This window comes from Lissotriton vulgaris, chromosome 11 (genome assembly GCF_964263255.1).
Source record: "Lissotriton vulgaris chromosome 11, aLisVul1.2, whole genome shotgun sequence".
NCBI lineage: Eukaryota > Metazoa > Chordata > Amphibia > Caudata > Salamandridae > Lissotriton > Lissotriton vulgaris.
In genome coordinates, this window is record NC_141699.1 from 442,141,486 (window position 1) to 442,156,680 (window position 15,195).

The following is a 15,195-nucleotide window of genomic DNA, read 5'->3' on the forward strand; positions in this document are numbered from 1 at the left end:
AGTCAAAGAACAAGTTTATTAAGACCCCATGGGGTGGTGGTACACTCATACAGCATCCTTCGGTAATGCAAGAGGTATCACACCGAACATCGGTGTGACCCTTCTTTTATATGATTCTACAGGTAATAAAACGTACACGCGGCACAAAGTTACAGAACATTATGTACATATAAGGGCATATTTTGCAATACTGCCAGCTCATTGGAGGGTTTCAAACCCACTGGTCAGTTTGCGGCACATTCCTGAGGAACGACTGGTCAGTGTGAACTGCGCATGTGTGGCTTGACCAGTACTAAAAATAGCCTGTTGCTGGGCAGACTGAAGTGGTCAGTGGAACGGACAACGGACTAAAGGGCACGCCGGCCACGAGGCCGTTCATGATCTAAGATGGCCGCCAATACATACAAAATGGCGTTTTCTATGTATAGCTAATTTAAGCGGGAATCGTGTAGCAAAGCTAAGCGCTAACCCAGCCATCGTCAAAATACGACAATAGGGGCTAGGCGGTTGGCAAGAATTTTAAAGAAGATTTTAGCATCTGAGTTAAGCAAAGAAATTGGGCGATATGAGCCGCACTCTTTTTCGGGTTTGCCTTTTTTGAGAAAGAAGATTATTCAATTTTCCCAGATGCTGGTGCTTGTTTGAATAAAATAATTGAGTTTATCACCTTTTCTAACAGTGGTAGTAGTTCTTGGGCACAAGATTTATATATTTCCAAAGGTAGACAATCCTCTCCAACTGCCTTTCCTAACGGTAGATCGTCGATTGCACGTTTTATTTCAAATGATGTTATTTTTGAGTTTAGTTGTTGGAGAGCTTCTATATTTAGCGCCCTTTGTGCTGATAGATGTTTATTAAGGTATTGTATTATTGTGCTTTTAGAAGGTATATTATCGGGGGTATAGAGATTTTGGTAGTACTTAACAAATTGGTTTAATATTTGATCTGCTTGTTTGTAAGTACCTTGATCAGCTCCTATTATTGCCTTGATTTTAGTTTTGTCTTTTTTGTCCGCTGTTTTATAGGCAAGTACTTTGCCTATACGATCGCCACCTTCATATTGAGCAAATTTATATTTATGTATTTTTGCACTATATCTTTCTCTTAAAGTTTTTTTTAGTCCTGCCTGTAAGTCGGCTAGCTTTAATCTGATCTCATCGATATAATTTTTTGAGTGTCGCGTTGCCTCAGCAAGTTGTTGTTCAGTATGTAATATAGTAGAGGTGATTCTCTTATTAGCTCGGCGACTCTCAGCATTTGACATCAGTATATATTGTTGAGTAAACCCCCTAATGCTACATTTGCAAGTATCCCACACAGTATTAATGCTAGCCGAATTGATGTTTAGTAGTATGAACTCTTGTATATGTTTGTTTAGTAGTGTTATGAACCTAGTATCAGCCAAAAGGTACCTTGGGAATGTAAAATTTTGTGTTTCTTTTTTTTGATCTTTTATTACAAATTCAAGTAGCAGAGGGTTATGATCAGAAGTAATTTTTGGGCATATTTCAATTTCACAATTATCTACGATTTGATCTGATGCCCATATCATGTCTATTCTAGAGCAGGATCTATGCGGCGCAGAATAATGGGTGTAGCCTGCTATTAAATGGTGTTTAGAACGCCATAAATCTTTCAGATTGTTTAGTCTTGCTAATTCTATAATTGCTAATCTAACTCTTTGCATTCTATTAGAATTGCTTTGCCCGGTAGAATCTATTTTATAGTTAAAAGCACAATTAAAATCCCCAGCAATTATGCTTTCACCCTCCCATTCAAGTAACTCTATACTTAATTCTTCAAATGTTTTGGGATCATCAATATTAGGTCCATATACCACACATAGTACAAATTTTTTGTTGTCGCTTTGCATCTGTGCGATTGCCCACCTGCCCTGAGCATCTGCAGCAGTTTTAATTGTATCAAATCGATTTCCTCTTTGTTTTAAAATGGCTACCCCTCTAATAGGCGCATTCAGCGTAGAGCATACAACCAATTGATAACCCATCTGAGAAAGCAGTTTTCTGTCCTGAAACTTGATGTGAGTTTCTGAGAGTAGCACAAAATCAGGATTGTACATTTTAATCTCTTCTTGTACTAAGTTCCTTTTACTTTTACTATTGAGACCATCTACATTCCAGCTTAATAGTCTTATTTTATGCATTTAGAATAACGTAAAGTTTCTCCCGTATAATTGGTTCCCCTCTGTTGATACCTTCTTTTTTTAACCGCATATTTGTTAATGTCTTTAAACACATAATCAAATCTTGCAATAAGCTTTTTCCATATTTTTTTCCCCACCCTCCTTTTACCACCCCCTCCCTTGCAAATACCCACCCCCCACCCACACACCCTCACGTCCCTTAGGGGGGAGCACCCCTCTATCTTCTGCTGCCGCTGTATAGGCAGCATAGTGAAGGAGCTTACATGAAAAACTGCCCCTGCCACTTCATATTATGTCTATAATTGACCACACCTAGAAAAAGAAAAGTATATGTAAATCCGCATTCAAAAAAGAGAATAAGGGTAAAGAAATGAGGTGAGATAGTAGAGAAAAAAAGTAGGCCAATGGTTATTTAGTTATTATATCAGCAAAGTGGTCAGAAGACAGAAATAGTGTCATTATTAATAAGTACAAATTTTTTTGTTCAGTTGTCCTCTTTTTCTTTTTCCAAAGAGATTTTTTCCAGAGCTTGTTCTGCCACTTCGAGGTCAGTAAAAAAAAACACTTGACCGTTGCGTATTACCTTGAGACGTGCAGGTTCTTGGAGCTAAGCCATGCATCCTAGATTTTTGAAAGCATCTATCATTTTCCGAAGTTCCCATCTTCTATCCATTGTGCCTTTGCTTAGATCAGATTTCACAAAAAAGGTAAGATTATCAATAGTTACAGGATTGTTAGGCCTGGCTTTAAGTGAAACAGCTTGTCTCAGTAGGAAATTCCCAAAGTGTATCAAAAAAGGTCTAGGAAATTTATTGTTCTTATTTTTTTGAAACAAAGGCAGTCTATGTACTCTCTGTAGTTGGGAGTCCCAGTCCGATAGGTCACTAAAGGCTCTTTGAAATAGTTTTACTAGAAACGATCTCGGGTCAGTCCCCTCCATTCCTTCTGGAATTCCAAATAGTCTGAGATTTTGTCTCCGAGCCCGATTTTCCAAATCCTCAACTTTAGCTTCTAGTTTAGAAACCCTTGAAGAATTTTGTTTTACTGTTGAATCAGTCTTACTGGCACCTTCTTCTACTGCTAGTATTCGTTGTTTGATGTCTTCTATTTCTTTTGTAACCCCACCAAGGCCTTGACAGATATCTCTCATGCAATCTTGTATCTGAAAGTTGTCTTCTCTTAATTGCAAATATTGCTGCTGACTCTCCATTCTATGTACCAGAAGAGTTTGCATAATTGATTCCATTGATATGGATTTTGATGGTGATTTTGGGGGATCTTGTAATACTACGGTATCTTGCGCTTGCGTGCGTGTATGAACCAGCAATGGGGTTGAGTTGAGGAGGTCCATATTTGTTTTCTTTACCAGAACCTTGTTACCTTCCGATGGACAAATATTCATGTTTGTTTCCTCAGTCGCTATATTTAGCATTTCAGGTTGATCTCCTGAATTATTCACTGATTTTTCCGCTGATAAGGTTTTAGTTGATCTCAGGCTTGATATTATGCAATCCAAGTCCTCACTAGTCCTGTTAGAGTTAGAAACTGTGACTTGAGAGTTAATGTCCATCGATTCATTGCCCTCAGAGTTATCAATAGTGATAGGGGTAGTTGTCAAGGAAGCCCCTTCTCTATTCTCATTAGTTAAGTCAGCTCTAGATTCGCCTGTGGGAGTTGTTGCTTCTTGATTTACAAGTGATGGTTTTTTTTTGAAGTCCGTTATGGAATCCGTTAGGCTTACTTTATTACTCCCCTGAGAGTTATGCACATCTTCAGGGCTTGTGCCAGAAAGTCTTAGAGCCATGTTCTTAACACCACCCTTTGCCTCTATCCATCTTCTCAATGGACTATCATCAATTAAGCGACTTTTCTTATTTCCAGCTGGTTCTCAAATTAGTGATTTAAGAGTCATATTTTTTTGCTTGGTTTTAACCTTCATTTTAGTTTTCCTCGAGCCGGTTTGTTTACTAGAAATAGTTTTAGGATTTCCATCTATTTCGTCCTCGTCAGTTAATTCCTCATACTCTAAATTGGAATCTTCATCTGTTAACTCGATAGTTTCTTTATTTAAACCATCTTCTGTCTTTTCCCCCTTCGTTTTAGTTTTATTTGAATGTGGGTTTGGGTTTGTATTTAATTCCACAGTGTCCTCCCCCTTTTTTTGCATTATGTCTTGTATCTTTTTTTGACTTGCATTCGTTGCACAGGTCCCTTCTTCACTTGTTATCTCCATATCAGTTTGAATTTAATTTATAGTAGTATCCCCAGTACTCGATTGATTTTCTGGAGAGAGAGTTACTTTATTGGCTCTAGAGAGTTTATCCGATCCCTTGCTTTTGCCCATGATTTCCACTTTCTCAGCAGAAGATATAGTATTAATTGACAAAGCTTTATTCACATTGGTAGCTGTTTCTTTAATTTTACCTGTTTGCTCTTTGGCCTCTAACTCAGTTAATAACTCAGGCTCGGAATCTTTTCGCGTTCCTCCACCCCTGTTCTGCGTGGGCTTCATATCAGATCCCATATTTACTTCAGTCATGTCAGCGTGTCTTTGTTTGGCATTTTTATTTCTCCCAGCGTTCTCAACGCTATTCTCGCCTGTGGCTAGTTTGAGCTTCGCTGAATGCTCCATTTGTACTACATTTAAATCGCCTGCTGCCGCAGCTGCCGCCATCGTACCTGTAATCCCTTGTTTGACTGTTTTGCAGATCTTCCTGCTTCTTGCAGATCGCGTCTGCCTTGCTGACATCGGCTCCTCGAGCTCCAAACAATTCGGCGCCAGTAGCACCGAGCGCAGCGTTGGGTGTATGCTCAGCTGCAGGGGAGGCAGGCAGAATCCAGGACACGCCCCACTAACCAGCCTCGCCGGCGTGCGAGTGAAGCAGACCCTTGCGAGTGTCCTGGAGCGGAGTGAACCCCTGCTGTGGCGAAGCAAGATCCGGAGCATTGATCTTGTTTGCGTAGTGAACAGTAGCAGTAGCGGAGCAGTGTATAAAACGGTGAGTTCCGAGTCACGAGTGCCGAGATTGTAACCGTGTTTCCCGGTGCACTCTCTCCATTTTTCCCTCTTCTCCTTCAACGGCTTTCAAGATCAGCCAGTTTAGGTGTGTGTCTCTTAGCAAAGCGTATCTAGTCGTGGCGGAGCAGCTCCATGCATCAACCTTCACTCGGCGGCTTCAGCCTGCCATCTTGACTCCTCCCCGGTCGATGCCGGTAGGCGCATCCTTATAGAGGAAATCATCTCGATTGTGGGGTGGGTGGCCAGGACATTCCCGGGTTGCACGGTAGTTTGGTCGCAACTTATACCTCGGTGGCAGTGGCGAGGGGGGACTCGGTCAAGGCGTTGAATCACTCGGTAAAGAGGATCAACACACAGTTGGACAAAATATTTTGAGCCCCCCGGTTGCAGACGATCCCTCATGGGTGTATTTGGGGGGAACATTTCTACCTACGGACGGGGTACACTTGACTGAGGCAGGGAACATCCTGTGGTCTAATAATATATTGGCATGGCTAGAGGGATTTGTGAGGTGAGTATGACCTTTCTAGGAGTAGGAAGGGGGAGGCCAGATCGTCGGTTAACAATGCTGGCCTGTGGCGGTAAGGTCATGACCGGTGAACAGCTATTTTAAGGTCTGAGGGGGTGGCATCATCCTTTGGAAGTTTCCGCCCAGGGGGAGGGGTCACTGGCCCCTCCTAGAACTTCAGGGGCCGGTATAAATGGTGCTTCAAAGGGGCGCGGGTAGGGGAGTCACGCTTTCCTTAGGCTGGTAGCCACCCCGCGCGTACTCATGACGTCAGCGAATGGCGCAGAGTAAGGGCCCTCCTTTAGTGGGTAAATGGAGTTCACGGCGTGGACCGAGTAATTAACGGGCTCGGCTGCGCATGCGCACCTGCGGTAAGGGCGCAGCTAATAGGACTTGACACCGGTTAGCGACCTCGCCATATGGCCAGAAATGTTAGTATGCAAAATTTCAGAGGAGGATGTTAGATTCGGTTAGGAAACAAGCTGTATTAGAATCTTGTTAAGGTTAGCCTATCATACTTGTTGATATGATTGTATCTAATATCCCTGAATGTTTTGCATAAATTTGTATCTTTTGTTTAACAATTTTATTATTTTGTATCTTAATACATACGGCCGGGGGGTCTTGTGATCCCCCGCCTTCCAAAGACAATTATGTTTCGTGTCAATGTGTTCTGGGTTGATGTGGGTCCACAGGGAGGGGGCGGTAGCTGTCACTGACCATGTGAAAAGGGGGGCCCTCGGCCCCCCCCTCCCGCATGGTGGTGCGGCGACCCCCTCTCGCCTTGCCTTCCAGTGGTGGGGCGTGACCTCCCAGCGTCCAGTGATGATGCGGGGGTGCGCGCCGCAGCACTGGTTGGCTGGCACCCGACCCCTGACCCAGAAGGCGTTGTGCAGGCTTCCGGGTCGGGGGTGGGCTGCTGAGGGGCGGGGGAGGGGGTGGACCGCCCCCTCCCCGTGACCCCGGGAATAAAGGAGGATTGAGCGATCAGGTGGCCCCTTGTTGCCTGGATGCTCCCCCACACTGGTCGTGCCCCGCGCTCGGGGTTTCCTAATTTTCCCCACCCACCATCCCTTGAACTTTGCGGTGTTTGTGCATATTGTATACCTGTTTTATTGTGTGTATTGACGTGCAATAATTGCTTAGTTCCCGTTTAGAAAGTGGTGTTGAAATATAAATGTCGATTACAATTTTGTTTAGGCCTTTTTCCCCTAGTAGCCTGACCATGGTATGTCATGACATGTTGATTTAGATAGTGTAGTTGTCCTTTAGTTCTTTTTTCCACAGGTCATCGTATTTATTAGGGTGTGGACATGCGGTAAGGTCATGACCGTTGAACATTTTTTTAAGGTCTGAGGGGGCGGCATCATCCTTTGGAGGTGTCCGCCCAGGTGGAGGGGTCACTGGCCCCTCTTAGAACTTCAGGGGCAGGTATAACTGGTGCTTCAAAGGGGCGCGGGTAGGGGAGTCACGCTTTCCTTAGGCTGGTAGCCACCCCGCGCGTACTCATGACGTCAGCGAATGGCGCAGAGTAAGGGCCCTACTTTAGTGGGTAAATGGAGTTCACGGCGTGGACCAAGTAATTAACGGGCTCGGCTGCGCATGCGCACCTGCGGTAAGGGCGCAGCTAGTAGGACCTGACACCGGTTAGCGACCTTGCCATATGGCCAGAAATGTTAGTATGCAAAATTTCAGAGCAGGATGTTAGATTCGGTTCGGAAACAAGCTGTATTAGAATCTTGTTAAGGTTAGCCTATCATACTTGTTGATATGATTGTATCTAATATCCCTGAATGTTTTGCATAAATTTGTATCTTTTGTTTAACGATTTTATTATTTTGTATCTTAATAAATACGGCCGGGGGGTCTTGTGATCCCCGCCTTCTAAAGACAATTATGTTTCGTGTCAGTGTGTTCTGGGTTGATGTGGGTCCACAGGGAGGGGGCGGTAGCTGTCACTGACCATGCCTTAAAAGTGCTTTTGGGAAGGTTAGACTGCCCCCTGTGCATGCCTGGAACATTGTTTTCACACGGTCGGCTAGATTTGTTTTCAAGTATATCTCCCATATTGACACACTGCCTACATTTCATCTCTTCCTCCCCTGGCCTGAAGTAAAACCTGAGATTGTGCCAATTGCTGTAAAATATCTATTTTCTGCACCTTCATTGTCTTTGCATCAATATTTTCCAAGAGGGACTCCTAAGGAAAAGAAGTTGAAGTCTTGAAGATCATGGCTGGCCCCTAGAACTCGAGCTGTAAGATTTCGACACTAATGTTCAAGATAGACCACTTAATAATGGGTTGGTTCCCCACTAAGGGGATGTGCAGGTCGTGCAGTGCATGCTGGCACACTTCATGTTGTTAATACTCCATTTTAGTAAAGATAACCGTAACAAAACAAAAAAAGAATCCTAACAGAACAATCAGAGCAGATAGGGTCACTGCCTCACCGATCATATCTGACAAAGCACTGACTGCCTGCTTCAGTGCTTCAGAACTCCTGCAGCTGAGAATAGACTCAGGCCAGGTGGAAAAAGTCACTCCTTTCCCGCTTACATCGGAGGCAATCTGTGTCCACATCCATCCTGAACGCTTTCAGTTTCATGGTGTATAGTACATTCTATGCCGCTATTAATATTGCAGTAACATATGTTTGCTACAAAGGAAGACGTAGCCTGTCTGTGAGGAGTAGTCCCACTGTTCATCTGTCATCGCTGTAGAGTAGTGCGCGGGCATTATAGTGCGCATTCAAAGCAGACACAGACTGCATACGTAAGGTGGTGGTCTTCAACTAACCATGCCTGCAACTCTGGGCTCTTTATTAACCCTGCACTGGAGTACGCCAAGCACATCCATTGTATCGCGTACAGAGGGGGTTAACAGACCCTTCCCCGTGCAGACTTCCACAATGGACCGGCTCGTGACCTGGCAACATTACATTCCTCTATTACCAGGAGGCACAAAACATATTGAACAGTTAAAACTAAAAACATTTAGCAGCCATCCGGTCTGGGGGGAAACCAGATCCCGACATAATTCTCACAACATACTCTTAGTTGGTCTGGTAGTATGACAGCATCAGTTCGTTGCTGCATGTTCCACGATAGTACTCTGGTTAGCTGGATACAAAGTCTTTGTATTTTTGAGACAGCTTGGGGTGTGGCCACAGCCGATAACGTCCTTGGTCAGCGCTTGTCGAGGACTCTGGCCAGGATTCCTCTAGTCTCTGGGTATTATTCATTGGATGGCTCATTCAGAGAGCAGCGTAGGGTGCTCCCCCAGAGTCTTGGGGGTGATGGTGTGGTGAAGTCACAAACAGGTCTTCCGAGAATGCCCCTGGATCATGTACCTGCTTGTACTCGCTGTCGATGTCATGAGCACTGCTCGCCACCGCATCTTCTGGTTTTCTAGCTGCCAGAGACTTGCCAGCTGTTTCCTCAGGGATCCTTTTGAACTGGGAGACATTCCATATCATGCACTCCTGGCCTCTCCTGGCAGTCACTCTTGTGCCTTTGATTTCCACCATTACCTATGGAGCTAGTTCGAATGGCACTCTGAAATTTCCTCCTAGATGGCAGTCTTGCATTAGTACTTGGTCACCCACCTGGATGGGACTACCTCAAGCTCATCGTCTCCATAATGCGTTTTCTTTGGTGCGGGCTCTCCTGGCATTTGACTGATTCAAAGGGTTTGGTGCATCTTCCCACACTGGGTAATGATGGATGCTACCAATTACTGACTGTCCAAAACACAACTTGCTTGGGGCTATGCCTGTCATACAGCTGGGTTGTGAGTCTGTGTTCTCTGAGGAACCAGTATAAGGCGTGTTCAATGTTGACGTTCTCTTCCACCTCATTCCGAACTACTTTGGTGAGGGTTCTCATGAGGCACTCCACCTCTCTGTTGCATTGAGGCTATCAAGGAGTTATATGGCAGAGTTTGTTGTTGTGGGACACTAGATAGTGCGCCAACTCGGAACTGCTGAAAGGAAGCTAATTGTCTGTGTGGACTTCTCCAAACAAACCATGAGTGGCTATGAGCTTTTCCAACTTCGAGATCATTTCCGCTGCAGACGTCACTTTTTCTACCTCTTGGTATCAAAAGTAATTGTCTACAACAACTAGCATGTGGTGTCCTCCCGGCAGGCTGCCAAAGTCCACATTTACTCTTTGCCATGGGACACTGGGGCCTGCTTAAGTGATGAATGGTGCCGGGCGGTCTGGTGGACTAATAAAGATGCAGACCGGGCAGTTCTGTATGACAGCCTCTACTTTCTGGGCCAAACCCAGGAACCAGACTTTGCTCCTGAGCCTGTTGTAGGATTTCACGATCCCTTGGTGTGCTCCGTGCGCTAGGTGCGCAGCTTTCTGCATAAGACTCTCAGGTACGAGCCACAGGCCTCTGAGTAAACACCAATCGCTGGTTACAGACAGTTCTTGGCGGACATTGTAAGAAGATGGAATCTGACTGCATGGTTGCCCCCACTTTTTTCTTGTGTTTTGATGGTTTTTGACTTAGTTTGGCTGGGATCCTGCTATTCAGGGCCCAGCCTATCTGCTTTCCACTCTAAAATGATTGCATGTACTTTAGGTACACTCCAGATTGGTTACTGGGTCACCCTTGCAAATCCCTAGTATATGGTACCTTAGGTACTAAGGGCACAGGTACCCCAGAGGCCTACCAGGGGCTGGAGCATATATTATGCCACCCCTGAGAAGCCTTCCAAAATGGCATCACAGGTCTGCTACTGCAGCCTGGGTAAGGTGGTACATGCACCCCTTACTAAGATATAGGTTACCTATATCTACCTTTAATCACTGACACATATAAATGCATCAGTCACTCCTATGCCAGTCCTTATCAATCCTGAAGTCAGAGTGCTTGGTTCTGTGTGAGAGGGTGCCCATCCATGAGCAGGACTCCTCTGTAGCTTTCGGAAACTATTCTCTGATGCTGTTCTGTGATGCAGCCAGACCATATACCCTTAAGTGCATTATAACCTCGCCGTAAATGCTAACTTTGGAATGGCTGTATGGAAACATGTCGTGTTTGGTGCCAAACACTTTAGAATCCTACGCCACAGCCATCCTGGCGGCCTGGGTAGAATTCCACCCTTCTAGAGGGAGAGACATGTGCACACTGACCTAACCGGTAATAGTTTAAAAGAGCCCTAGCATCACAAAATGGATGCTGAAGCCACAGACACGGGTCTGACCTTCTGCTGCTGGATGAAACTCTGGCAGGGGAGGCCTGGACAATAGGTTCCCTGTCACAGGGAGGTGGAACCACCTCCCAGACAGGCTTTTGTGTATTGGGGCTGGGTGGGCTGGGTGGGTGCATTCAGAGAATGCTTTTCAGGCAGAGCTGGGGGAACACTTGGTGTCCCTGTGCATACCCCAGTTCAAACCGGTTGCAGGGGCACTCAGCCCCTGCTCTGGCACAAAACTGGACAAATGGAAAGGGGTGTAACCACCCCTCTCCCCAGACCCCCCATAGGTGGGTCCCCAGAGTATGTCCAACCCCCTATCTTAGGAAGAATCTCCTTTGTGGTCAAGGAGTGACTCCCCTGTTACAATAGGCACCAAGAAGCATCTTGCCCGTCTGCATGTCCGAGGCTCCGCCCGTACCCTGAAATATTTGCGACTCATGACAAAGACTTCCAGACTTCTCATAGGCTGACACGAAATCCCAGCAAAGCTGAGACCCGCAGCCCTCACAAGTGATGTGGGACTGGAACTTCTGGACACTGTGCACATTTGCAAGTGCATTGACTTTCCGAGCTTTCCTGAAGTTGTGCATTGGGCTACTTGTAGCCCAAGCCCCGAGCACCATCTGCATCGAAGATTGTGGGCCTACACTTCATGAGTGTTCCGTGAGCCCGCTTCTAGCATTTCTGCTTGAGGCCCCTTTGCGATCCTTGGTCCGTCGACTGGTGGGTCCCCACGAAGATAAGTCTTCTTTCTTTTGGGCTTCCCTGGTTGCTCGAGATGTGCCCTGACTCCCTCCCAAGAGGTGAGTCCCTCAGACCTTGCTGGTCTGCACAGAAGCCAATAATTGCTTTCTGCATGGATTGCTGTTGCCAAGGCTTGCTGGGTCCCATTTGGAATATAACACTGCAGCTCTCAAATCTTTTGTGGGACAGATAGAATCCAGCACCTGGTTGTCATTGACACCTCCTGGTTCTCGTGGCTGAAGAGTCAAGCTTCACCTCCTGCACCTGAAATCACCCAACCTCGGTGGCCATCTTCTCATCGCCTTCTCATCTCCGATCCGCCCTTGGATCCACACAAACACTTTCCACTTGGACGCCAGCAGCACTTTGCAGCAGCTCTCAATTGAAATCAATGACGAAACCTGACATGAAAAGATACCTATGGACCCGGTTTCCCTGGGTGAGGTAACTTGAGTACCCTGGTGCTCCCCTGGGTGTTGACTCTAGAACCTCCTAATTCTAAAGGGGTTTGCTCCAATTGCTCTTCTAAGTTCCTTTTATCTTTAAAATTCCAACTGTGACTTTCCCGATAGAAGTTAATGGCGATTCACGGCTGTGTTAAGACACTGCACGCGTCCCCCTGGGTCCCCTGTGTCACTACCTTGGGTGGTGCCTGGTGGCCCCAGTGGTTCCAAAGGCTCTATGCCTTGTATCTATGTCAGTCATGGTTCTTATACCACTTACTTAATATATGGGTTGGTACACCAACGTATATTGTGCTTATTTACTGTGTGCTAAATAGGTTTACTGTATGTACTTTTGTCTCTAGCCTCATAAAGAGACTAGAGGGATGTGTTTAGAATACATGCATATATGTTATATATATACCTGGTGTGGTTCTCCATTCATTTGGTCATTTATGAGATTATAGACAGGTAAGACAAGCTGCTTTACATTCCTTCAAGACTTAGCCTGAAGGCTGCTCTCCACAGCTACCAGTAGGATAGCTTTCTATATAGGTTGTCTTTAAACCTACCATAAATAAGGGTTGTGGACTGGTGCAAGGTGCCCACTAGATAGTGATAGTATATGCCAGGCCAACTTCTCACAGACATGATCCTACGATTTCAGGACTGCCTGGGCCTCTTCTGTGTGGAAAGATGTTGGGCTTTGCAGTGTTCACCAGTATCCTATGGTACAGCCTTGATAGTGGTCTGCAGGCAGTCATTGCTCTTGGTGGCATTGACTACCTTCTCTAGGGACATTTGAAGAGATCTGGTTCTGTCCACGATCATCCTTACATATTCTTCAGTTGCCAGGGCTTCCGCGGCTTCAGGAGGTGTGGTGGGACAGGAAGTCAACAGGATTTCAGGTACCAGAGCGTTATTCAAAGGTGAATTGAAACTCTTGCACTTGTAGGATCCACTTTTCAATTCTCGGTGTGGTCTTCATGCAGACCCTTGAAAAAGTGGAATTAGTGGTTTGTGACAAACGAGATGGGTTGGCCCTAGAGGTAAGTGTAGAAATGTCCGCAACCCCACAGGATGTCAAATGCTTCACACTCTATTTGTGAGTAGTGTTGTTCCGTGGGTGTGAGCGTATGGCTGGCATAGGCTACAGGAGCCCATTCTCCACATTCCTGTTATTTGGCCAGGACGGCACCTAGATCAGTGGGACTGGCATCCACCCCTAACTGGAAGTCCCTCAAGGGGTTGAAATACACCAGAGTGGTATCTGCGGAGGAGGTGGCTTTAGTTTGCTGGGACGATTCTTCCTGTGCAGGACCCCAGACCTGTGTGCTGGAGGCTTTTGTGAGGTCTCTGAGTGGGCCAGTGGCTTCTGAAAGGTTCTTTATGAAGCGCCTGCAATATGTCACCATGCCTAAGAAACTGCAGACTTCTTACACAGACGATGGGGTGGGGCTTCCTGAATGTCTTTCACTTTGTCAGGGTGAGGGCCAATGCCTTCGTCTGAAAATCGGTACCCAAAAAAACTGATGTCTTTTCTTTGGAAGTCACATTTTTCGTGGTGTAGTGTAAGTCCCCGTTCTTTGAGCCGTAAAACACAGCGTGGAGATGAGATATATGTTCTTCCATTGTGGGGGCGCGAACCAGGATTTCATCGCTCACGTTGAGTACCCCGGGCATGCCGTGGAGGACTTTTTTAACAATATTCTGTAAAACCTCGGCTGCGCGGGTAATGCTGAAGTTGGGCCTTGTATACCTCGAGAGTCCTACCTTAGTTGAGAAGGTGGTGATGGGATGAGAATCCAGGTGTAGTGGTATCTGATGGTAGCCAGAGCAGAGGTCCATTTTGAAGAACCGTCTGGAGCCTGATAATTCACTGATGTTGTCATTTACAGTTGGTGTGAGGTGGCGTTCCCGCTTGATTGCCAGATTGAGAACCCTCATGTTGACACAAATGTGGATGGCGACCGGCTGATTAGGTTTCTTGGCCACCATGATGGTGGACCCTCATGGGGTGGGGCAGTGTAGTCCTTCAATTATGGCGGCCTTCTCTAGGAGATTGAGTTCGACTTCTACTTTGGGCCGGGTGTGGAAGGCAATCCTTCCGTGCCTGAGGGCTATTGGGGCCACCAACTTGTCATTGGGTAGGTGGAGGGCTGGGCCCTTTAGGCACCCAATCCTCTTGAACAGCTGTGCAAAGTCCTGCAGCAGGCGGTCTAGATCATGCGCCTGCATGTCAAATGCAAACTGTATGAGGTGATGATCTTGAGTCGTACCACAGCTGAGTAGAAAACCGGATCCTTCTTGTGATACATAGACCTTTGCTTTTTGGCATGTGGAGTCTTGAGACAGGTCTGCCTGGAACATGCCGCAAAGCTTCAGCGGGGATTGGTTGCTGAAGGCATAGACTTCTGCGCTGGTGATTTAGAGTGCCGGTGGGTCACGGGGCTGTGGTAATTTTCCACGGCCATTAGATTAGTTGTGGCTCCCGTGTTGATGAGAGCAGAGACGGGGTGGTTCTACCCACCAATTTTCCAGATGGGGGCGATCTGTCGGGTTGCTTTGCTGGTGTCTAGTGTCCTCACTATGTGGACGACTGCTTCGTCATCTTCATCCATGTCGACGTGTGACACGTTGTCTGGGTGTGGTTCTACTGCCTAAATCGTTTTCTGCAGGCCTCTACCCCATCGCCCTTGCAAGGGGCAGCTGACTTTGGCAAAATGGTTATGTTTGCCGCATGCTCTGCACGTCTTACCACTGGCGGGGCAGGTTCCCGTGTGGGTATTGGGCCCACTGCACCATCCGCATGTGCGACTGCATGAGCCTTGCTTGGTGGGAGTCAAGGGCGGTTTGTCGGAGTTTGGCTTTGCTCTGGGTGCCTCTATTTGTATGGTGTTGACTGGTTCTTCCTTAATGGGCATTGAGGAGTGTGGGTCCATTTCAACTGCCCGTGCCTTGCAAAGTTCTTTTGAACTCCCAAAAGTCAGAATATCTCTAATGGACATGTTGGCTTCTTGCAGGATTTGCTCTCGCAACTTTGAGAATGCACACCCCTGAATGAACTGGACTCTGAGTTTGTTCTCCTTGTCTGGGAAGTTGCATGT